At 33.7% G+C, this 6690-nt stretch overlaps 1 long non-coding RNA gene across 1 annotated transcript; it reads left to right on the top strand.

Annotated features, from left to right (window-relative positions):
• Positions 1-2211: 2211 nt before the first annotated feature.
• Positions 2212-6438, top strand: LOC136270718 (uncharacterized). The gene is made up of 2 exons (XR_010708557.1): positions 2212-3449; positions 6142-6438. It is a non-coding gene; the product is annotated as an uncharacterized lncRNA (long non-coding RNA).
• The last annotated feature ends 252 nt before the right edge of the window (positions 6439-6690 follow it).

Genomic DNA, 6690 nt, shown 5'->3' with positions numbered 1-6690 from the left:
ACTTAAAATCATTCGGATTTTGTTAAGTCGTACCAGGAATAATTCGATTGTTTTCATCTTTTTATTTTAGTTACTCTTGTTATTGGTTTAATAGCTCTGCTTAATACAAGGACTTCCAGCTTTACTTCCGACATTAACGGAAGACCCACTCGTTGCTTTGCAACGAGCTTTGCTCTAGTTATTATTATTTTTTTTCTTCCTTTTTTTGTGCACGCGATTTCTCAGAAACGGCTCGGCCGATCTCAATCAAATTTTAGGATGTGATAGATAGTGGTCTGAACTTGATTGGAAATTTTTTGTATTGATGACGTCACATCCGTTTTTGAGATATTGAGATTTTTCTAATTTTTATATGGGTATTTTGTCTTCTGTTGTTCTCCTAAACTATAAGAGATATTAAGCTCAAATTTTTACGGTAGGTAAAAGGAAAGATTGAAGTTTTGCATGATTGTTGTTTTAAATGTTAAGCACTACTGGCGCCAAAGCTCGCTATGGCTCGAAAATTGACATTAAAAAAGCGTCGTGAATTTTTGTGCTTTTCTCTCTTTATCTCTTTTCTGGAAAATATTTTGTTAAAACATGTAATGTAAAAAAAGTTTATATTTACAAGACCTTTCTGCTGATATCAGGAAAAAGGGGCTGGCCCCTCAAATTAGGGACCTAGAGGGCTCTAAAGTCTTTTTACTATAGTTCTTTCCTGAGGGACATTTTGTAATAAATTATAGAAGCAAATATGTTTATCTTACAGTTATGAAGCCAAGCATTATAACGATTTTCTCATATGTTACGTAATCAGGGATTTTTAGGGGTCAGAAGTCCAAAACTTTGACCACCTATATCTCAAAACGGAAAAATATTTTGAAATGCAGTATAAAAGAAAAGATGCTCATAATGATGTCCTTTACAACATGCAGCCTAAAAAAATTTGGTTCAGCGGCCCCAATAAGGAGATAAGGGACCGGCCCCTAAAATATTCTTTCTGAGATATCTCAAGAATGGTAACGGATTTCTGAACACTTGTTGAACAAAATGTCTTTATAATTAAATGACCTTTCATTTGATACCAAGAAAAAGGGGCTAGCCCCTAATATTAGGGACCTAGAGGGCTCTAAAGTCTTTTTACTATAGTTCTTTCCTGAGGGACATTTTGTAATAAATTATAGAAGCAAATATGTTTATCTTACAGTTATGAAGCCAAGCATTATAACGATTTTCTCATATGTTACGTAATCAGGGATTTTTAGGGGTCAGAAGTCCAAAACTTTGACCACCTATATCTCAAAACGGAAAAATATTTTGAAATGCAGTATAAAAGAAAAGATGCTCATAATGATGTCCTTTACAACATGCAGCCTAAAAAAATTTGGTTCAGCGGCCCCAATAAGGAGATAAGGGACCGGCCCCTAAAATATTCTTTCTGAGATATCTCAAGAATGGTAACGGATTTCTGAACACTTGTTGAACAAAATGTCTTTATAATCAAATGACCTTTCAATTGATACCATGAAAAAGGGGCTACATGTAGCCCCCAATTATTAGGGACCTAGAGGGCTCTAAAGTCTTTTTCCTATAGTTCTTTACCGAGGGGTATTTCGTAATAGATTATAGAAGCAAATATGTTTATCTAACAGTTGTGTAGCCTAACATTATAATGATTTTTCTCATGTGTTACGTAATCAGGGATTTTTAGGGGTCAGAAGTCCAAAACTTTGACCACCTATATCTCAAAACGGAAAAATATTTTGAAATGCAGTATAAAAGAAAAGATGCTCAAAATAATGTACCTAATAACATGCAACCTTACAATTTTTGTTCAGCGGCCCCAATAAGGAGATAAGGTCCGGCCCCTAAAATATTTTTTCTGAGATATCTCAAGAACGGTGACGAATTTCTAAACACTTGTTGAACAAAACTCTTAAACCTGAAACAAAATAGTATCAGGCACTTAAAATGTTTATTCCTCTTTTCCTGTTTTAAATCAAGTATAGCTGTTAAATAGCAAAATCAAGATCGAACATAAATCTCAATTTCTAAAATCAGACGGAAGACCTCCTCGTTGCTCGCAACGAGATCGTGTCTAGTTAAGGTCTTCCGTTTCCAACGGAAGACCTTATTGTTTTCGTACTGTTTCTTATTATTATTAGGGTTTTCCGTTTTTCAACGGAAAACCCTTCTGTTATTCTACTGTTTCTTATTATTATTTAGGGTTTTCCGTTTTTCAACGGAAAACCCTTCTGTTATTCTACTGTTTCTTATTATTATTTTTTTTTTTTATCCGCAAATTTTGTGTAGGCCATTTCTCGTACATTTGTTGTCTGATTGTTATGAAACTTTCAGGGTATGTAGACAATGTTAATATCTCGAGACGTTTTTTTCAAATTTTTAAAATTCACTTCCGGTTATGAGTTATTGCCCTTTAATTGAAAATTGGGGGGTCTTTTGTCCAGAGTTGATCTCGGGAACTACAAAAGATAGTTGCATGAAATTTAGCAGAATTGTTGGTAACATTTTATAGTTTTGCTGGCATGAAAAGTTTGGCAAAATGTTTTTTAGTTTTTAAGCTATTTGCCGGTAAAGTATAAGGTTTTGGGGGGTCTGAAATTTTGTTGTTCTTTGTATAATAACCTTTAAACTAAAAATATTTTGTTAATACATATAGAGCAAAAGTTGTTTAGAATAACGAGAGCTTTCATTTAAAATTAAGAAAAAAGGGCTGGCCCCTATAATTAGGGGTCAGCAGCTCATACACGTATTTTTCTGATAGCAAAAATCGTTATCATTTTATGAAAAAAAATTAATTCAGTTATTGTTAATATATTAGATAATGTCATTTGGTGTCAAATTTAAAAAGTTCTGTGCCCTATTTTTTTCAAATTTCATAAAACAAATATGTGTGAATCGTACATGAACGAGTTAATTTGTCTACATAGACACACAAGCGAACAAATGCCGTTTTAAGGCCCAGGCATTTACTGCATTACATTGTGTTGCGTCTTAGATAAATTGTTGTGATTCAATTTCATTTTTTTTTCATCTAGGCTAAATCATTTATGAATTCAACTACTTATTTAACACGTTCTAATCGGCCACGCAGAACAAATGTTTGCAATGTTTGTCGCGGACCCGCGAATGTAAACAGTAACGAACGGCATTGTAGAAAAGAGAGAGCGTAATGCAGAAGATAAGTTGTGCATTTTTCGGTGTACACATGCATTTTCAAGTTACTGTGAAACATATGAACATGCACAGGGAACAATACTACATATTTGTATAAGGAGGGATATATTCTCGTGTGAATCGTTTACGAGGAAATTCTGACAGCCACACTTCTGTCGACCATGTCGACGGATGTGTATGTTTCCATTGATCAGCCGTTGATAAGCTACGAGTAATAAAGGGGAAAAGATGGACATTAAAGTGTGTGATCTATTTGGATGTTACTGAAGAAGGTGAGGCTTTTTATTCCTTTTAAAGTTTCTTGTCTATAGTGGTTAAAATGTCAGCATGTTAACTGGTTAACATTTAGTCTATAGATGTACATGTAAGTACGTGCACACTGTCACTGATGTATGTTATTTTTCTAGTCCAGACAATATAAATCCTTTTAACAGAATTGAATCCCAAATGTTGTACCTTTCACTTGTTTTTTTCTCCTTTTTACCAGAATTTTGTGTAAATTACAATTCAATTTATTGACAAAATCCACATGTGGTGAAAGTCATACATACAGTATACAAATATACATGTAGTTGGTACTGTACATAGATTTTCTTATGATATGTCCATCGCGTATGAATTTACAAATATATCTTGATGATTTAAGATCTGCTGGGTTAAGAATTTTATAAGAATTACAGAGTTAGATGTTTTGTTATGGTGTGGGTGTTTGTTTACTAACGTGTACTTTTTACATTGTTTACTGGATGTTTAGACTTGCTCGAGGTTCATTGGTGACTGGAAAGGATGACCGAATTTATCTATTTAAAAAAAAATCAGATTGTGAATTTTCAACTCAAAATTCAAAGCAGGGTCTAATTAGAAACATATGTCATTGATCATATTCTTGTGCGGAAGACTCCAAATGTAGACATAAATACCCTGTAGACATACATGTAACATCAAGTAAATAAAATTGTATACTTCAGACTTCAGAGTTAAAACATGACTAAAAAGTCTTTAATATTTTTATGATGCCGATCAATGTATCATTAGAGAGGTTTAGCAGACCAACGGGTACCCGGTACATGTACTTGTACATGTAGTTTACAAGTTAGAACTATGCGTACCACTCTACCAGTTCACATAATTTTTCTTGTTTAGCAGTTTTGATGTGTACTTGAATTGTCCTTGTTAATGTTTTAAATGTAATTTTTCATTTATATTCTCTTTTTTTAATCTGACTACTGGCAGTACTGGCATGCCAGCAGTTCTTGTCGAGGACCATTTCTCGCTGGTGCAATGTTACATCATATTTTCGTATATAATTTTATGTGTTGATAAAATGACGTAACAATGCACTGATGAAAAATGGTACTCAACGATAACTGATCGCATGCCAATATTGATTAATTACAGACAAAAACTGAAGGTTGCAAGTGTTATTTTTTATTGAACACCATTGTTTGAAATAACTTTTTATATATGTGACGGTCAGACCGGTTTAAATACCAGTGTTCAGTTGGTAGAGCACCTGACTAGAGATTCAGGGGGCCCAGGTTTAATTCCTGGTTTGGTCCTTCATTATTTCTCCCATCCTGTTACAATATTAAGGCTTGGACGTTTCTGTACTTAGCCGATTCGGTACATATCACTATACATGAGATGCGATACGATACATATCACGATACATTGCAACTAAATGAAAACATGAATAAGGGTTAAAAATTTATTCAATCTGTCGATGTATTACGTACCGCATGTCCAAAGTTATTTTGATATATTTAAAATGAGCGTTGCACAATTTACAAATTACTTAAGTCTCATATACACTACTTTTTCATTAACAAGTAATCCAAAAGTTGTCCACACTCCAGATTTAGCTTCCTACAGGTTTGACAACTTTACGAGGTTTTCCGCCATCTTTGTACTTTCATATTAGGCGCGCAGACTAAAAAATAGCCGATATATGAAGCTCAGATATTTTTGGAAAATAAAACAAAGTCCGCATAGGTATCGTAATGTATTAATGGTAAATGTAACAATCCAAATATCGTCAAAATAAATACCGTGATGCACCGGTGCATCGGTGGATCGTTCCATCCCCATACAATATTGGTGTTGTAACCAACCCCTGGAACTGACAGGTTAACTCCTGCCAGGGGAAGAGCCAGGGGTGATCTTTGAGGGTGAAGATCATTTAAGGGGGGGGGGGGGATGTGATGGTCAGACTGGTTTGAATACCGGTGCCAGATACATGTAGCTCAGTTGGTAGAGCACTTGACTAGAGATTCAGAGGGCAAGGTTCGAATCCCAGTCTGTTCTGTCATTATTTCTCCCATCTTGTACATATATATCAGATCTATTCAAGTCAGTGTCAGCTACATTATGCATAAACAATTTTACCCGCTCCTAAACCACAAACTTTCTTATTAGTGGATTCAGCTTACTGCTGATTGGCTGCTGTTGCAGCAGACTTATAATATATGCACGCACAAAACACAATGAACTTATCAGAGAATGAAAAATTCATCGAGTTACTTTCAACTGTTGGAATTTGGGTATTTTTTAAAAATGTATACTTGTGACAAAACATATGATTATGTGGTACATACAGCTGTAGCTTTATGAAGAAAATTTTGGTTAGACCATATATACCTATCATGCAAGTAAATGATATTTACAAAAAACTTGCAATTTATGGCGCACGAAATATACGCTACTTTTATAAAGATTGACATACATGTAATGTAACACATTCTGTGAAAAATAATCTATTAAAAATTCTTCATTAAGTTTACTCATACATGTTTTATGCTTATTACACATAGTATTGTTTTTAAAAAATGTAATTTAAAAGAAAAGAAACCAAAACCCTCGCCAAATTTATTTGCAAAAAAAAAAACCGGTAGAATTGATAAAACATGGTATACCAGAAGGAAATACATGTACTTTGAGCTAATTATTTTTTTTTTTTTATTTCAGCTCAAAACAGCCTCTTGTTACCACATGGCTTTTACCGGTACCTGTTGATTCTTGTGGGTCAGCTCCTGAGATTAACCTGTCACCTCTATCCACATGCATATTCCTTGTGTTCTACAGACTATTTACCGGTAATTCAAATTAAATCCGATAATGCATGAACAATAATGGAACTTGAAGAAAGCATCATGCCATGTTGTGGTTTGTGTTTGATAAGAAATTATGAAAACAAAATTAAGGCTGTTTAAAGAAATTCATAATTGCTGTGAAAATTTGTTTTTCAATAAAAGTATGCAATTATGTTTCCTTTATTTTTTATTTCATAAAGATATTTAGATGTGTTTACATAATTGAAAAATCCCCCCCCCCTCCCCTCTATTTAATTGTCTGCATTAAGATTACATGTAGGATATGTAAATGTACATTTGACTTTGAAATAACATCTGCTATGATAATTACTTTTGAAATGAACAAGAAACAACCTATTTCTACCTTTCTAAGGTATATATGCAGAAAAATAAAGTAGAAAAACATGTCAAATTTGAACATTTT

The sequence above is a fragment of the Magallana gigas genome, chromosome 8, assembly GCF_963853765.1.
Source record: "Magallana gigas chromosome 8, xbMagGiga1.1, whole genome shotgun sequence".
In the NCBI taxonomy this organism is placed as follows: domain Eukaryota; kingdom Metazoa; phylum Mollusca; class Bivalvia; order Ostreida; family Ostreidae; genus Magallana; species Magallana gigas.
The sequence above is the reverse complement of the archived record's forward strand: the minus strand, read 5'-3'. Positions and strand labels throughout refer to the sequence as shown.